At 39.8% G+C, this 19,384-nt stretch overlaps 1 protein-coding gene across 5 annotated transcripts in view; it reads left to right on the top strand.

Annotated features, from left to right (window-relative positions):
- AFF2 (ALF transcription elongation factor 2) overlaps positions 1–19,384 on the top strand; it is a 597,410-nt gene that overhangs the window by 253,462 nt on the left and 324,564 nt on the right. The window lies entirely within an intron of this gene.

Below are 19,384 nucleotides of genomic sequence, written 5' to 3' on the forward strand. Positions count from 1 at the left end.
AAGAAGATTTTTCTGGGTAGAATAACTTTACCCTTGCTTGAATATATCATAGGAAACAAATTCTAAGAAAGCACAAATCTTCAATCTAAATCAGCTCTGAGAGAAGTGTCATATTGTAAAATGGATAAACTGCCATTTTCCTCACCCAATGATTCAGCATGTATTTCCAAATTCTGATAAGAATTGTTACATGTCTTCTCTGTAGCATTATTTAAAAATCCGTATTATTATGTATGACAAAACTATGTTAAAATAATTGTGTGTGGAACTCGTCTGGGTTAAGGGGAATCATGTTTGATGTTACTAATTTTCACATTATTTCACCCATAAAAATTCTTCTAGCAGCAAAAGTTTTATTGAACTGTATTTCAGAATCTCTAATTTATTCATGGGATAAATGTTTCATATAATGAATTTCCAAGTGAATGTATTCTGAAATTCATGCATAACCACGGCTGCTATAGAACTATAAAAATTTGGTTAAAATGGAGGTATCTTCCCATTCCCCTTGGAAAGTATAGTGGGGAACCTGGAATATTTTATGCTAATCAAGACAATATTGTTCGGGTTTCCTTTTATCCAATATACACCTTTTACTGAGTTATAGCCATTATCCAATTAATAACTTTAAATGGAGGCACTTCATCAATTATACTGAGAAGCTACTACCCTTTGAAGGATAGTATGAACTGGGCTATTTTGAATCATTTAACACATACCCCCTAATAAAGACATATGTTTTATATTGTTCTCTGAATACTTTGTGTGGTACTAGTTCAAAGGCCCTCTACCATTTGATCTTGGAGTGTGCCTGTCTTCTTTCACTTGCTCCCCATCCCATTTATGCCTTTAGATTTTGGTGGTTATAATTGTTCAGGTCAGCACTGAGCTGTAGTCTGGGCATTGGTGAGAAGCATCCCCTGACTGTAGTCCACATACAATAAGCAGGTGATTAAATAGTAACTTCAAGCAGTCAAGCATACCTGACTCCATCCTCACCTGGAAGAATGGACTCTGGTTAATTTCCCAGGATTTTTTTCTTCTAGTCTTTGTTTGACTCACCCATACAAGAGGTCATGGTGGGATTTGGAAGTTTGGAATGTTTTTCATTAAAACCAGGAATCTCTGGGGCCAGCACTGTGGTGCAGCGGGTTAACGCCCTGGCCTGCAGTGCCAGCATCCCATTTGGGCGCCAGTTCTAGTCCCAGCTATTCCACTACCGATCCAGCTCTCTGCTAAGGCCTAGGAAAGCAGTAGAAGATGACCCAAGTCCTTGGGTCCCTGCACCCACATGGGAGACTCAGAAGAAGGTCCTGACTCCTGGCTTCAGATCGGTACAGCTCCGGCTGTTGCAGCCAACTGGGGAGTAAACCGATGGATGGAAGACCTCTCTGTCTCTCTGCCTCTCCTCTCTCTGTGTAACTCTTTCAAATAAATAAATAACTAAATAAATCTTAAAAAAGAACAGGAATATCTGTGGCATGGTTATGTTGCTATATGCCAAAGTCATAGAACTATATTTAAAGATTAAGTGAATTTTAAAGCTGATTTCTGAAACGTAACATTGTATTGCATTTGAAACATTTTTAGGTAGAATTCAATATTTTTAAAAACCTGGCTTCACTCCCTTCAAAACAGTGATGGAGGAGGTTACTTTTCTTAGGAACGAGTTAAATGAAAAATCTTTAAAAGTTACATAGTACAGGGCCGATGCTGTTGCGGAGCAGGTAAAATCACTACCTGTAGTGCCGGCATCCCATATGGGAGCCAGTTCGAGTCCCGGCTTCTCTACTTCTGATCCAGCTCTCTGCTGTCGCCTGGGAAAGCAGTAGAAGATGACCCAAGTTCTTGGACCCTGCACCCATGTGGGAGACCTGGAAGAAGCTCCTGGCTCCTGGCTTTGGATCAGAACAGCTCCAGCCATTGTGGCCAATTAGGGAGTGAATCAGCGGATGGAAGACCTCTCTCTTTTTCCCTCCTTCCCTCCCTCCCTCTCCTTTTTTCTCTGTGTAACTCTGAATTTAAAATAAATAAATCCTTTTTTAAAATCACATAATATATATTCCTCTGTCTAGGTAGGCTCTTTGGTTTGAACTGGTTCCCTAAGAGATTTGCAATGAACAGGATCTAATGGGCAGTTCTCACCTTAATTCAAAATAAAAATTTAGCTGCTAGGTATACTTTCTAATAAGTTTATTCAGAAATTCAATATATAATGAAATGTCACATTTGAAAAAAGGAGCTGCATTTATATTCATTCCTCCATTCATTTAACAATGTTTCTTGTTTGTACCTACTATGTGCAAGTTACTTTTCTTTTTTTTTAACTTTTATTTAATGAATATAAATTTCCAAAGTACAGAATATGGATTACAATGGCTTCCCCCCATAACGTCCCTCCAACCCGCAACCCTCCCCTTATCCACTCTCTCTCCCCTTCCATTCACATCAAGATTCATTTTCGATTCTCTTTATATACAGAAGATCAGTTTAGCATACATTAAGTAAAGATTTCAACAGTTTGCTGCCACACAGAAACATAAAGTGAAAAATACTGTTTGAGTACTAGTTATAGCATTAGATCTCAGTGTACAGCACACTAAGGACAAAGATCCTACATGAGGAGTAAGTGCACAGTGACTCCTGTTGTTGACTTAACAAATTGACACTCTTGTTTATGGCAGCAGTAATCACCCTAGGCTCTTGTCATGAGCTGCCAAGGCTATGGAAGCCCCCTGAGTTCAATGACTCTGATCATTTTTAGACAAGGCCATGGTCAAAGTGGAAGTTCTCTCCTCCCTTCAGAGAAAGGTACCTCCTTCTTTGATGACCCATTCTTTCCACTGGGATCTCACTCATGGAGATCTTTCATTTAGGTTTTTTTTTTCCCGCAGATTGTTTTGGCTTTCCATGCCTGAAATACTCTCATGGGCATTTCAGCTGGATCCGCATGCCTTAAGGGCTGATTATGAGGCCAGAGTGCTATTAGGACATTTGCCATTCTATGGGTCTGCTGTGTATCTCACTTCCCATGTTGGATCATTCTCTCCCTTTTTGATTCTATCAGCTAGTATTTGCAGACACTATTCTTGTTTATGTGATCCCTTTGGTTCTTAGTCCTATCATTACGATCAATTGTGAACAGAAATTGATCACTGTTACTTTTCTAGAGCAAGTTACTTTTCTAGACATTAAGGATATAATATTGAATGCAGTAAGCTAAGACTCTGTCCTCTTTAACCTTATATCTACAGAGTGGTATATTTGGGTGACAGGAAAGCAAATAAGTATGTAAAATATAGAATATTTAGAGTGACGATAAAGCTATGGAAAAGAATAAAAGAGAGAGGGAATGGGTTATAGTTCCAGGGCTCAATTCCTAAAAGAGTGGTTAGGAGAGGCCCTACTAAAATGGCATTTGAGCAAAGACTTGAAGGAGGTAAGGAAACAAGCCAGGGGAATCTGTGTGGGAACAGTTTTTCAGTTGGGGGAATCAGCAAGTTTGAAGCATGTCTGAGAAATACTAACCAGGCCAGTGAGTCCAAAGAAGAGAGGCCGGAGCCGCGGCTCACTAGGCTAATACTCCACCTTGCGGCGCCGGCACACCGGGTTCTAGTCCCGGTCAGGGCGCCGGATTCTGTCCCGGTTGCCCCTCTTCCAGGCCAGCTCTCTGCTGTGGCCAGGGAGTGCAGTGGAGGATGGCCCAAGTCCTTGGGCCCTGCACCCCATGGGAGACCAGGAGAAGTACCTGCTCCTGCCATCGGATCAGCGTGGTGAGCTGTTCACAGCGCGCCGGCCGTGGCAGCCATTGGAGGGTGAACCAACAGCAAAAAGGAAGACCTTTCTCTCTGTCTCTCTCTCTCACTGTCCACTCTGCCTGTCAAATAAATAAATAAATAAAAACAAAGAAGGGAATGGAAGAAGATGAGACAGAAAAGTGAAGATTGGATTTGCAGTTGATAGAGAACAGCACATGGAATATCTTTCAGGCCATTTGTAAAGGCTCTAGATTTTACTCTAAGCATTATGGATAGTCACTGGGGAGTTTTTAGCAGCATCAGCTAGGAAGGCATCATTGCATGACATTTTGGTAGATACTGAAATGCATCTCATGTAGTCCTTCCCTCTGATATGATCATGTAAACTCTGATAATAGGATTTTTATTTTATTTTATTTTATTTTTATTTTGACAGGCAGAGTGGACAGTGAGAGAGAGAGACAGAGAGAAAGGTCTTCCTTTGCCCTTGGTTCACCCTCCAATGGCTGCCGCGGCCAGCGCACTGTGGCCGGCGCACCGCGCTGATCCGATGGCAGGAGCCAGGTACTTCTCCTGGTCTCCCATGGGGTGCAGGGCCCAAGCACTTGGGCCATCCTCCACTGCACTCCCTGGCCACAGCAGAGAGCTGGCCTGGAAGAGGGGCAACCGGGACAGAATCCGGGCGCCCCGACCGGGACTAGAACCTGGTGTGCAGGCGCCGCTAGGTGGAGGATTAGCCTAGTGAGCCGCGGCGCCGGCCCTGATAATAGGATTTAATACAACTCCTGTCTTCTAGGGCTAGCACTTCAGTGAGACAGGCAGAGCAGGGGTGGTGGTGGTAGGGTGGTGGTGAGGTTGGCCTCACAGTGAAAGATGCATAATAGTATGCCCTAATCATAAAAAATTAGCAGCAGTTTTTAAAGAAAATATATCTAGTGTAGAATTTCCTGTGCTTACTATTCCATCCAGTACACAAAATTTTTGAAAATACTTACATTCCCAAACTACTTGCAGTCAGCCTAATGGGAGGCATCTCAGCCATCCCTTCTATCCATTAGCAGGTGAAAACTTGAAAAAGCTGCCCAGTTATTGACCCTGAGTCCAAAATTCAATGCTAGGTAGTAAGTTCTCAAATAATAAAGGTTGAGAAGAATGCAGGAAGAGGATTGAAAAATTAACCTCCTCAGAAATAAAAATCTTAAGGGGTATTCATTAAGGGTAGCATGTCTTATAGGTGCCTTATTGAGGCAAATGTATTCATCTTAGTCTTTTTAAGATATTCTATGATGAAAGTGGTATGGAAATGTAAGGACATGAATTGTTAGATGACTAGGTGAAGGAAGCATGTTTTTTTATGACTACAATGTAATTGATATATGCTGTCATCAGTAGTGACCCAGGTAATAGCATAGCTAAAACAATTTCAAGTGGGTCAAGACATCCCTGGTGTACTTGCTGCATTGATATAAAAGTTTCTCACCAATGTATCTTAAGTCCTGCAAATCATGTGAGATTGCACAAAACCTTCTGAGACAGTACCATTTCTATGGTGCATTTAACTGCAACTGTTGTCTTTGTTATGATTTTGGCTTCTTATCAGGCAATTTATAAAGATACTTTTCCATTAGAATGTTATTCTAGCACCTTCAGTGTTGCTACATTTATTTTCTAGTTCCTCATACAAACAATGGGGAACAAGTTCAGTAGGTAATTTAGCACAAAATCCCAAGATTACCATGTGTATGCACAACTCATACCCACTCCTGCTCGCTCTCTCTCTCTCTCTCTCTCTCGCACACACACACACACACACACATACACAGACATACAAACGCACACACATACATACCCTGGCTACTTCTAAGCACATCTCTTTTCTGATACTGTCAGATTTGGTCCATTCTAACTGTGGGGGTATACCACAGAGAAGGATCAATGCACATATTCCATATATCCAAAGGAAATCTGTAGGATTTTAATTTTGGTGGGTAGCATTATGCATTTAGTCTTTGGAATACAGATGGATGAATTCACTGGTCCTATTGACCTAGGCATAAAATTGTTTAATCAGCTCCCTAGGAACCAAGATGCAATATGTCACTATAAGGTTTCATCTCCTAGGTAGAGCCCCCTATACTTCCCAGGTCTTACTACTGAAGTTGGCTGTGGATGGCTTTCATCTTAGACATTTCACATGTATTTTAAAGTGTTGCCTGAACTGTGAAAGTCTTTTGTGGTGTGCATCCTTTGATTACAGCATGAAACACTTTGTTACCTTTTAAAGCACTCTCATGTCACTAACCTCATTGCCAGCAGAGCCTTTGAGAGAAAGTCTCACCATTCCCATTTTATAGCTGTGGTAACTGGCTCAAGAAGAAGGGAAAAAGAGATACAACAATGTAAGATAAGCAAAAAAAAGTTATCTCTGCTGTGTTGTTTATTTTTCATTACTCATTTTGAATGCTGCTGATTGCGAAAATCTCAACAAAATATATCCATGACAGATTCACATTTTTTCTAATAGAAGAATTTCTAAATCCTAGACCCCTAGCAGCTAGGACCAATAGCAGATACCTAGGATGAGATGATGATCAATCTCAGCAAGTATGAAGTAAAGTTCAAATACTACTACTTTTCAGTTTGATTTTCTTGGGATCCAAAGGTTTCAATGCAATCATCTTTTCTGATTTCCTACCAAGAAATTATGACCCGATACATTCAAATGTATTTTAATTACACAATTAACAGCAAAGCATTCTTTAGTAAACACTACACATAAGCCCCGGGTGCCCTTTTACTTCTTCCTAAAATCTTTGACACCTCTGCTTTTGTGGGTAAAAGCTTCTAGTAATTTGATCCTTCCATACATCATTCATTTCTTTATCTCTTTCTCCTCCATACCTTCCCCTCTCCTACCTTCCCTCTACTCCACATTTTTATCTTTAGCTCTCTGTGTGTGTGTATGTGTCTGTAATACCACTATGTTATATTATTTTATAGGTGCATTTTGCATAAATGATTTTATATATATTTAACACTAATTTAGCACTAATAAGTTGGTTTTTTCTCACTTAAGTATTTGTTATAGTAATCTGCTAGCTCTACTTCAGTCCTTTGTACAAGTGCACAGAATAACGTACTGTTATGATGCAGTTTATTGGGTCATCCCCATATTGATGGCTGCTGAAGTTGTTTTTCAGTTTTTTGGAATTGGAAACAGTGCTGCAATGAATATATTTTTACACCACTCTTAGTGCTCCCAAGGGAAATGTCAAAAGGGGAATTTCTGATCTCGCAATGCAATTTTAGACTTTTTTTTTTCCTATGGAAGAGTCCCAACCAGCATAAGATGAGCTTCCTTACTTCTTTAACTTCTTATTCCTAATGACATGATTGACATTGTGGTTGGGGGTGACCTCTAGATTTGCTGATCTTGATCCTACATATATTTTTCCCTGATATACAGGGTGGTAGATAGGCCAGTTTCTCCATGAAATCACTGCATGTGGTACAAATCTGCTGCAATTCTTTATGACATTGTAATTACATGCCAGAAAGGATTTCTAAATTTAGAGAGCCTGTTTCTTAGATACCCCACCTATACATACACTTATAGAAGAACAGTTACTTATTAATGACCTCCTCTGACCTCCCTACTAATGTCTCTTGGAATGTCTCTCTTCCTTCTTTCACTTGGGAATATTTGTTGGACACTCCTGTGTACCAGACCCTGTTTGAGACACTGAGTGTCTATCAAAGAACAAAAACCAAATGCTTGCCCTTATGGAGGCTATACTGTAGAGATGGAAGACAGATAAATGATAGGCATAATAAGAAAATATAATATTGTATGTGGAGCATATGATATTAAGTGCTAGAAGAAAAAGAAAGTATAATAGTCTGGCAGTTCTACAAAAGTTAAGCATAAAGATATTGTATTACCTTACAACCACACCCCTAGGCATACATTCAAGAGAACTGAAAATGTGCATTCACTCAGAAACTTGTACAGTTATGTTTGTGATAGCATTTTAAATAGTAGCCGCAAAGTGGAAACTTTTTAAATGTCCACCAATGGATGAATAGATAACCAAAACGTAATTTATCCATACAATGGAATGTTATTCAGTCAGGAAGAGTAGTGACATAATGATCTATGTTACAACATGGTTGGACAATAACAGATGTAGGCTAGGTAAAAGAGACCAGAAATAAAAAGTCAAGTATTATATAATTCTACTGATATTACAAAAAAAGAAATAGGGAAGCCCATAGAGATGGAAAGGAGATTAACAGTTTTCATGGGGCAGGTAAGGGAATGGAGAGTGACTGCCTCATGGATCTTTGTGTTTGATGAGAAAGTTCTGAAAGTAGATGATGGCAGTGGTCACACAATATTGCATATGTACTCCGTGTCACTGAGTTATACCTTTGAAAATGGTGGTATTATTTATGATGTTACCTCAATTTTTAAAAATAGAGCATGCAAAGGGAATCTAGAGTACAGAGTCAGGATGTGATTATGAAGAAGGTTGTCATTGAGATGGTCATTCCCAGTAGATGGAGCAGCATTGAAAGGATTGTGAGGAGGAGATTTGCCTGTTATGTCCAAAGGACAGGAAGGAGGCAGTTTTTCTGGGGTGGGTGAAGGATAGGTGAAGGGAACAGGTGGCAGTATTTGCCTTCCTTGTTCACCTGGTGTTTAGAAACCATGGGCGAAAATTGTAACCCCCTTTTAGTAGTGAGGTGAAGGAGAAGGGAAAGGGGTCAGAAAAATCATTCCTGATAGTCTTCAAGACCAAAAATTTGATCATATTTTATCCATTCAGTTGAACATGGACTTCCTTTAAGTGATACATCTGCTTAGTTATTTTAACATATTATGTGATAATGTATTTTTGAGTAATATCTTGTATTATGAAAAAGGAGGTGTGCTTAACATTTTTAGCATCAGTGAAAAAAGGTTAGTGTTTCCCAGCCATTTAAAAGGGATATTATTTCAATGAGTCTCTAAGTCAGAATAAATTAAATAAGACAGACACAAAAAATGAAAGTTGTTTAGAGGGAGAGTATGTCCCTGTGTTCTTTGATGGTTCTGAAGAAAACACAATCATGGCTAATCATCAACTGTTGTATTCTCAGTTCTCTTCCAACTCCATAAAGTGGATAACAGGGTCATTATTTCCCATACAAAAATACGTACCAAACTAAGTGAAGCAATAATGGGAATTAGTAAGAGCAATAGAACTAGGAATGGAAGCATGGGTTTGAGGCTCAACTCTTGTATTTATCATTTGTGTAACCTTGGGTAAGGCATTTAACCTCAGAGCTACAGGTTCTTCATCTTCAATCAATAAATTATAATACCTTCCCTTGCTGTCTCACCAGGTAACTATAAGGTTCAAATGAATCAAAGATGTGAAAATGTGTGAAAAGTACAATTGGAATACATAAATGGAAATTATTACTATTAGTAATCAAATGGAAAAGCTGTTATTTGGAAAACTTAAAATCTTCCATCATTTCTCTATATAGAATCTATGTGTATTTACATATTTGAAAACATTTCTATTTTGTGAAAGTAAACTGAGTTTTTTGGGAAAAGGGAAACCTATTTTATTCAGCTCTGTATCCCTGGCGCTGAACAGAATGTTGTGCACACAGTAAGAGCATAGACTTAGTTGAAAGAACGGAGAAATTATCCAACTGCAATTTAATTGCTGTCATCACATAGTTCTTGAAAATGGCTGGGATTGATCATGACCATTTTGAGTACCCAGGTGTCTAACAGTGGATGAAGAAAGCTAACAATCCAAGATTGGATTGCGATGTTGTCTTAATTCACTTTATTAGCACCTGGAATGAATAATATGGTACATCCATGGCGTTCCAGGGACAGTTAAGTTAGTCAGACTGGGTTGTTAAGGTTGGTTGCAATTGTGATGATCCACAGGAAAGTTGCAGTGATACACTGATCTGTCTCAGATGAAAGAAATGTTTCACTTTGTTGGTGCAGGAAGTTGGAAAGTAACTTTAACCATCCAGTCATTTCTCAAGAGGAGGGTAGGTAGTATAAGGCTGAAGAAGATCTACAAACAACCAGTACCATGACAGGTGACTTTTCTCCCTTTTTACATTTAAAATAATAAGTCATGGTGAAGTATTTACTTTGATTTAAGGATATCTGAGGATCCAGTGTTGTGTTCAGCAAGTTAAACTGTAGTGGAGCACCGGTTCAAGTCCTGGTTTCTGATCTAGTTTCAAGCTAATGAGCCTGTGAAGGCAGAGGAAGATTGGTTAATTACTTGGGACCCTACCACCCATGTGGGAGACCAGGTTAGAGTTCCTGGCCCCTGGCTTCGGCCTGCCCCAGACCTGGCTGTTACAACTAATTGGGGAGGGTACCAGCAGATGAAAGATTCTCTCTCTCTCTCTCTCTCTCTGTTTGTGTGTGTGTGTGTGTGTGTGAGTGTATGTCTCTTCCTATCTCTTTGTCACTCTGCCTTTCAAATAAATAAATAAATAAATCTTTGTAAAAAGGGGTATCTGAAACATCATTTCTTAAATTCAGGTTCTTGTAGTTAAAATCTTCATGGATTACCTCCTCACAAAGCAAGGAAACTGAGACAAGCATCAGTGAAAGTCCTGAAGATGGTTGAGAGTACTTAACTGGCTGTCCCTTATGGAACTAACTAAAGTCAAAGGTTGATTGATTAGATCAGAGATCTTCATATCAGAAAGTGGACAAAAACAAATTAAATGACATTCTGAGACTTCCCTGCAGGATCACATCAGTTTTCTCATGTGCCAAATATAGTGAGTGGTTACAAGGTTCAAAAAAAAAAAAAAAAAAAAAAACAAAAAACAAAAAACAAAAAACAAACAAACAAAAAAACCCAAAACAACACAACCCATTTATGGGCTCTTTTTTTTCTTTTTAAAAAGATTTGTATAATTTATTTGAAAGGCAAAGTGACAGAGGGATGGAGAGATAGAGCATTCTTCTATCCACTGGTTCACTTCTCAAATGGCCACGATGGCTGGGGATGGGCCAAGCCAAAGCCAGGAGCCTGGAGATCCATGTGGGTCACCCACATGAGTGCTGAGGCCCAAGCACTTAGGTCGTCTTTCACTGCTTTCCAAGGAGCATTAGCAGTTGGGGCCAGTGCTGTGGCTCACTTGCTTAATCCTCTGCCTGCGGCGTCGTCATCCCAAATGGGCGCTGGGTTCAAGTCCTGGTTGCTCCTCTTCCAGTCCAGCTCTCTGCTGTGGCCCGGGAGGGCAGTGAAGGATGGCCCAGGTGCTTGGGCTTCTGCACCTGCGTGGGAGACCAGGAAGAAGCACCTGGCTCCTGGCTTCGGATCAGCGTAGCTCCAGCCGTGGCTACCATTTGGGGGAGTGAACCAACGGAAGGAAGATCTTTCTCTCTGTCTCTCCCTCTCACTATCTAACTCTGTCTGTCAAATAAATAAAAAAAGGAGCATTAGCAGGGAGCTGGATCAGAAGTGGAGGAGCCAGTACTAAACCAGTGGCCATATGGGATGCCAGCATTGAAGGCAGCTCTTTATCCCACGGCACAATTATGTCAGTCTATTATGGGCTCTTTATGTACTTGCATGTTTCAACATTGATGATTGATGGAGCAAATCAACAACAAAGGGCAAAGTTGAGGTGATATGTAGCTTCTTTATTCTCAAATAGATTTGTTGTTTTCTAAATAGCAACAGTTACAATAAAACATGCCATATGGGAGAGCAGACATCCTGGTACATAGTAAATGCTCATTGAGAGGTAAGAAATATGTACAAACCAGCCAGCGTGAGGACTATCCAGCAATGGTTGTGTAAAATGCTATAAATAACTACTTATTTTGTCCAGTTAAATCATTTACAACATCATTTCCATTTGCACTCCCTTCCTATTCTGTTCCTTTCATTCTACTTCCTTGACTCCTCAGTGTTCTCTTCATCCTTTCTCTAATGTCTTTCTTCAGCTCCCATTTTCGTCTCCCCTATCTTTGTCTTGATTTCCCAGTGGGCACAGTATACCTCACCCACAGCAATCCTAGCTCAAGTGACTGCAGCATTGTACTTTGAAGAATATTTATTTATTTAGGACAACTTATTGAAATGTAGCTCTAATTTCCTGGGAATATTTAAAGAGACCATGCACATGTGCTTTTCTTTCCTTTCCCTTCTCTCCCTCCCTCCCTCCCTTCTTTCATCCATCATTCTTGCTTTCCCTCTTCCACTCTCCCTCACTTTCTTTTCATTTATTCCATCAAGCATTTATTCCATAAACCTACATATATCTTATCCTTTGACTACACATTTTGTTCATTCTTTCTTGGCCCCTCCCCTTGGGCTTAGAAGTACGGATAGTTGATGCATCATAAGTTTCTTGTGAGTAACAATGGTAACAGTGGTATAAAAGGGCAACACATGTGTTATTCTTCAGTGCTTCTTATCTTATGTACAAATTAAACATTGATGTTGCCATCAATTACTCCTAAAAAGATGGTAGAAGCATCTTTGTTAGCATTATTTTGATAATAGCTATATAAACATATATTTTTCATGCTATTCTGACTCCTACATCTTCATTCACACAACATTTTATTTACATTGTCAAGTGAGACGGTGATAATTTAAGTGAGACTTGCGATTTCTCACTTGCTTTGCTTTCCAAAGCAAGTCCTGGGTGTTGTATGATGTTTTTTGAAAAGAATCTAGGATGATTATTTTAAAATAATATGTTTTCAAGTATGCTCAGACAGAAAAAAGCAGATATCTATAACTATGTAATCTCTCTATGTATAATATATACATACTCTCTCTATATATAGGAATATATAAATATAAATATAATATATATATATATAATATGTGGAGGTACTTCAGAAAGTTTATAGAAAATATAATTAAAAGATAAACTTATTTTTGCAGAAATTCAAAATCCATGCATTTTCCATATTCTTCAGGTCTATATATCTGTATCTACATTTACATTTTTCACCTCCTCTCTACACCTTGGGATACTTTCCTTGCCTCAAGAAGCTGACTAGTTTCAATCTACCAGAGTTTACAACAGCATGTCTGCCTAAACTGTCTTTTGACATTACAGGCTTAAAACTTACATATGGAGGATTCAACTCACTTGATGGAGCTTGATTTTTTTCTGAGTTTCTATTTCACAGTCCAAACTATATGTTCCAAAATGTAAAGGGGATTTTTATGCACATAAAATAGTATAAAACTGAACCAAATTGGAAAAAGCTAAAAAAATAGCTGTGGACACAAGGAATCTTGAACATAGTAGTGAAGAGTGTATACTTTGGAATTAGACAAACTGGTTGTACTACTCATTTGCTATGTCACATTTTGGAGAGTCTTTCTCTGTTTCTCAGTTTCCTAGGCTATAATAGACCCTACCTGTTTCCTGGTGTCCATTATGTGTTTCACATTAAAGAAATGTATTTAGGATCACTTTTGAGAATAACACAAAATAATATGTATCAAGTATTGAGCACATACAAACACTTGATCAAGGGGAGCAGTTATTATTATTATCCCATGAGGAGGATATTATTAGGCCATCAATAGAATGCCACCATCCACCTAGGACTAGTAATGGAGAGAAGTGGAGGATTATGGAGTTGTGGGGAGCAACTCGGACTAGACTAAGTTACTGGAATTAAGACTTATTCTATGCATCTGCTCTCCCACAATATGGCGCTGGGAGAGGAGTAAAAACAACTTTTACACAGCTGCCTCCAGTTCAACCAGTAACCTGCAGGAGCTGATCCCGCTCCAGATTGGAGGAGAGCAGCGTACTCGGTGAGTGGGTGGCAGAGTTGGGATTGGTGGAAGAGGACTATAAAGGAGGAGAGAGACAACATGCACCAGGAACATCTATCTGAAGGAACACCTGAGCAGCCCCCGAGAGAGCCGGCCGGCGGTGTGCCGCTCCCCCGCGGAAGTGGGGAAAGTGGCAGGGGGAACCGCCTTTCCACGGAGGTTGAAGGGACGGTAGCCAACCCGGGAAGAACCAGCAGCAAACCCGGGAAGGGCCGAGCAGACGAAAGAACAACGCAGGGTCCTGTGTCGTTCCTCTGTGAAGAGGGGGAGCGACATGGAGTGATGATTATTTTTTGATTTTTTAAACTTTTATTTAATGAATATAAATTTCCAAAGTACGATTTATGGATTACAATGGCTTCCCCCACATACCGTCCCTCCCACCCACTACCCTCCCCTTTCCCACTCCCTCTCCCCTTCCATTCACATCAAGATTCATTTTCGATTATCTTAATATACAGAAGATCAACTTAGTATACATTAAGTAAGGATTTCAACAGTTTGCTCTCACACAGAAACATAAAGTGAAAAATAATAGATGATTTTTTTTTAAATGATGATGAACTCAGATCAGACCTATTGTCATGTTTAATCCCAGTGAGAGTCAAGTTGGGAGTTGATAATTTCTTTTTTTTTTTTTTTAACAGAGGATCAGTTTAGTATACATTAAGTAAAGATTTCAACAGTTTGCACCCCCATAAAAACACAGAGTGAAATATATTGTTTGAGTACTCGTTATAGCATTAAATCTCAATGCACAGCACATTAAGGACAGAGATCCTACATGAGGAGTAAGTGCACAGTGACTCCTGTTGTTGACTTTACCAATTGACACTCCTGTCTATGGCATCAGTAATCTCCCTATGCTCCAGTCATGAGTTTCCAAGGCTATGGAAGCCCTCTGAGTTCTCCGACTCTTATCTTGTTTAGACAAGGTCATAGTCAAAGTGGAGGTTCTCTCCTCCCTTCAGAGAAAGGTACCTCCTTCTTTGAAGACCTGTTCTTTCCACTGGGATCTCACTCGCAGAGATCTTTTGCCAGAGTGTCTTGGCTTTCCATGCCTGAAATACTCTCATGGGCTTTTCAGCCAGATCCGAATGCCTTTAGGGCTGATTCTGAGGCCAGAGTGCTATTTAGGACATCTGCCATTCTATGAGTCTGCTGAGTATCTCACTTCCCATGTTGGATCACTCTCCTCTTTATTTATTCCATTGGTTAGTGTTAGCAGGTACTAGACTTGTTTATGTGCTCCCTTTGACTCTTAGTCCTTTCATTATGATCAATTGTGTACTGAAATTGATCACTTGGAATAGTGAGATGGCATTGGTACATGCCACCTTGATGGGATTGAATTGGAATCCCCTGGTATGTTTTTAACTCTACCATTTGGGGCAAGTCAGCTTGAGCGTGTCCCAAATTATACATCTCTTCCCTCTCTTATTCCCACTCTTATGTTTAACAGGGATCACATTTCAGTTAATTTTTAACACTTAAGAATAACTGTGTATTAATTACAGAATTAAACCAGTCATATTACTACAGGGCAGTTGTAATCAAAACAGCATGGTACTGGTACAGAAACAGATGGATAGACCAATGGAACAGAATTGAAACACCAGAAATCAACCCAAACATCTACAGCCAACTTATATTTGATCAAGGATCTAAAACCAATTCCTGGAGCAAGGACAATCTATTCAATAAATGGTGCTGGGAAAACTGGATTTCCACGTGCAGAAGCATGAAGCAAGACCCCTACCTTACGCCTTACACAAAAATCCACTCAACATGGATTAAAGACCTAAATCTACGACCTGACACCATCAAGTTACTAGAGAACATTGGAGAAACCCTTCAAGATATTGGCACAGGCAAAGAGTTTCTGGAAAAGACCCGGGAGGCACAGGCAGTCAAAGCCAAAATTAACTATTGGGATTGCATCAAATTGAAAAGTTTCTGTACTGCAAAAGAAACAGTCAGGAGAGTGAAGAGACAACCGACAGAATGGGAAAAAATATTTGCAAACTATGCAACAGATAAAGGGTTAATAACCAGAATCTACAAAGAGATCAAGAAACTCCACAAAAACAAAACCAACAACCCACTTAAGAGATGGGCCAAGGACCTCGATAGACATTTTTCAAAAGAGGAAATCCAAATGGCCAACAGGCACATGAAAAAATGTTCAAGGTCATTAGCAATCAGGGAAATGCAAATCAAAACCACAATGAGGTTTCACCTCACCCCAGTTAGAATGGCTCACATTCAGAAATCTACCAACAACAGATGCTGGCGAGGATGTGGGGAAAAAGGGACACTAACCCACTGTTGGTGGGAATGCAAACTGGTCAAGCCACTATGGAAGTCAGTCTGGAGATTCCTCAGAAACCTGAAGATAACCCTACCGTTCGACCCAGCCATCCCACTCCTTGGAATTTACCCAAAGGAAATTGGCAAACAAAAAAGCGGTCTGCAGCCTAATGTTTATTGCAGCTCAATTCACAATAGCTAAGACCTGGAACCGACCTAAATGCCCATCAACGGTAGACTGGATAAAGAAATTATGGGATATGTACCCTTTAGAATACTATACCGCAGTAAGAAACAACGAAATCCAGTCATTTGCAACAAAATGGAGGAATCTGGAACACATCATGCTGAGTGAAATAAGCCAGTCCCAAAGGGACAAATACCATATGTTCTCCCTGATCGGTGACAACTGACTGAACACCAAAAAGGAAACTTCCTGAAGTGAAACGGACACTATGGGAAACGGTGACTTGATCAGCATAGCCCTGACTGTTAATGAACAACTTAATACATTATCCCTCTTAGTAGTTTTTTTGTCTGTTCTATTTTTTTGATTTTTAAGGACAGATCATCTCTGGCTTGAAGAAACAGAAAGTGTCAGGAAGGAGGCTTGCTTTTGTTTGGTTGTTTAATTCACAAATAGCTTCCCAGTTGTGTGACAAAGTACTACAAAGCAGGTAGCTTAAACACTAAAATGTTTTGTTTCACAGTTTTGGAGTTTGAGAAACCAAAACCCAGTGATGACCATGCCATCATTCCTATGAATTCCCTACAGGAAGAACTTTCCCCACTTCTTTCATTCTTTGATAGCCCCTGGTGTTCCTGGGCTTGTACAATATTTCAATTTATTTCTCCATGATCTCACTTCTGTCCATAATTCCATCTTGTTATTAGGACACCAGTCGTACCAGATAAAGAGCCCCCCCCCCCCAACACACTCACACATACAGCAAGACTGCATCTTAACCATATAATTAAATCTGTAATGGTGACGTTCCCATGTAACATCATATCCACAGTACTGTGGGTTACAACCTCAGCGTATCTTGGTATATCAGGGGTGAGGTTGTATAATTCAACTGGTATCAGCAAGAATCTAGTAAGGGCCAACAATGATCTGGAATGACTGGTGGGCAGAGCAGAAGAAAGCGATCTGGTAAGTGAAGAGTATCATGTCATCTGAGGTTCAGAAAGAGCAGAACTAGGGACTGTCAAGATGGCCTTCTTCCTGTGCTCTTGCTGCTTGAAATATGGCAACAACTTATTTATAACTTATTTCTCTTCTTCCAGCCATTTCCCCTAGCTATCCTCAATACTGCTGCAAATATGAACATGTCAACCCCCTTCTGGTAATCCTTTCAGTGACTGTTGGACATTCATGTGATAAAATTTAACCTCCTTAGTTTAGTGCACAAGCCTAATGTGCGTTTCTCTTCCCTACCAGGCATCCTTTCCATAGGCATCCTTAAGTATCATCACACTGAATTACTGCTTACAGCACCTCAACCACCCTGTATCACATCACACCTCAGTGCCTTTTAAGCCTTTGAACACCTTTTCCTTTGGAAAAAATGCTCTCTCTTTCTTTCCTGTCACTGGCTTCTTAGAACCTTCTCACCCTTCACCGCTCATGTATCATCTCCTCCAGGAAGCCTTCCCTGACCTATTTTCTGGTGTGAGGAAGCTGCTCATTCTTCTCATGCTTTATGAGTTATAGAGCTGTGTTCAATCCTCTACCTTATAATATAGCACAGAATACCACAATCAATGATTAACTTTGTTTTCTACTCCACCACACAGTATGTGTTTGAGAAGGCTTGTGGCTCATACCTCTCTGTAGCCCTTTTGCTAAGTGTTGGGCCTAGCCCAAGGCAGGAATTCAAAAAATTTTCATGGGCTGGAGAGTATAAAAGCAGCAGGCAGGCCAACTTCATGGCCTAGAGTTACCCCTGGGATGATTGACATCATTATGTCTTCTGGCAAAAAAGGCTTGTAGAAGCATCACTACCTACAGACACTGTGGCAAGGAGGATTCTAATGCAACTGAATGATAAGGGTACAAACTTCCTAATTATACATCTCACACACCCAGAATTTAGTATGGATCTGGCAGGGATCATATGAAGCAATCACTATTATCTCTCTTAATTCATGATTTCCTATAGTCTAATCATTGAGAGTTCATTAAGCAGAAGATGGGGAATGAAAAAAGAAAACTTTAGTGGAAAATCACCTTGTAAACATCTTGTGATTGGGATGACTATTAAATAGAAATGCTCAGTACCAACTGAAGCTCAGGCGAGTTTAGCCAAGCAAATCAATGCAAGTTAATCTTTCAGTGTCAGCTGGCTGAGTTTTGGACTAGTGATGAATGCCTTGACTGGGAAGATGAAATGCTGGAATGCCAGCCAGTGCTCTGACAGCTACAGATGGTGCCAATTACTGCCAGTGGAGCCTGTCCTGCTGTGAGCCCAAGATGTCTGATTTGTGGCCACAGGAAAATGAAAAAGAGGCCTTCCAGCTGGGCCTGTCACCTGTCCTTTATTGTGCTGTAACCAAAATTGTATTCAGGTGTGAAAAATCTTTTTATTTTTCTTTTGGTTATACTGTTGGAGGCATTGAGCATGGGAAGGAGGCAGTGTTACTCATGTTAATTATACAGCCATGCTAATTTCCAAGCATATGCCTGAGAAGGTGGAGAAAATCACTATCAAGTTTGACCACATCTTCCCACCTCATTTCTAGCAAACAAAAGACTAACTGTAGTTAATTCTGAAATATGGACAAAGGCAAATGAAAATATCCCCAATTCTCATGAGTTTCATGGGATTTCATACACACAAGCATCATCTATCTAATGTGTTGTTTAAAAATGGTACTTTCACTAGATGGAAGGATCACTGGGCTTCTCTTCTATGGCAGACTTCAGAACTAAGCTCTTCTCACGTTTATGTTATAGTAGCAAATGATCCCATGGTACATGTTTAGTGTCTAACACTTAAAGGCCCACTATTTTACTCACATCTGAGAGAGGAGGGTACATATACACTTTGCAGGTATCCAAGAGTAATACCTTGTTGTAAATTGAATGCTCATTATAATAATAACAGTATAAACAATGTAGAAAATACTGGCATCAGCCACAATAATATCTACATCCACACTCATTCATTGAGAGTTTTTGATGGATAAGATATTAAGCCAAGTACTTTAGCTGTACTGTCCTTAATCTGTCCAAGAAATTTACTTGAGAGATATTTGTACTCCATTTTACAAATGAAGGGACTAATTCACAGAGATTGAAAGGCTTATCCAAGGGAGCAGAGTTACTTAAAAATGCTGCCTAGATTTTAAACATGATTACCAGCACTGTAAGAATGATGCAGCCAAAAAGAGAAGAGTATTAGTTTCTATACCATGTATTTCAAGAATAGGGTGTCCAATAAATGTTGGAATAAA

The sequence above is a fragment of the Oryctolagus cuniculus genome, chromosome X (assembly GCF_964237555.1).
Source record: "Oryctolagus cuniculus chromosome X, mOryCun1.1, whole genome shotgun sequence".
Taxonomy (NCBI): domain Eukaryota; kingdom Metazoa; phylum Chordata; class Mammalia; order Lagomorpha; family Leporidae; genus Oryctolagus; species Oryctolagus cuniculus.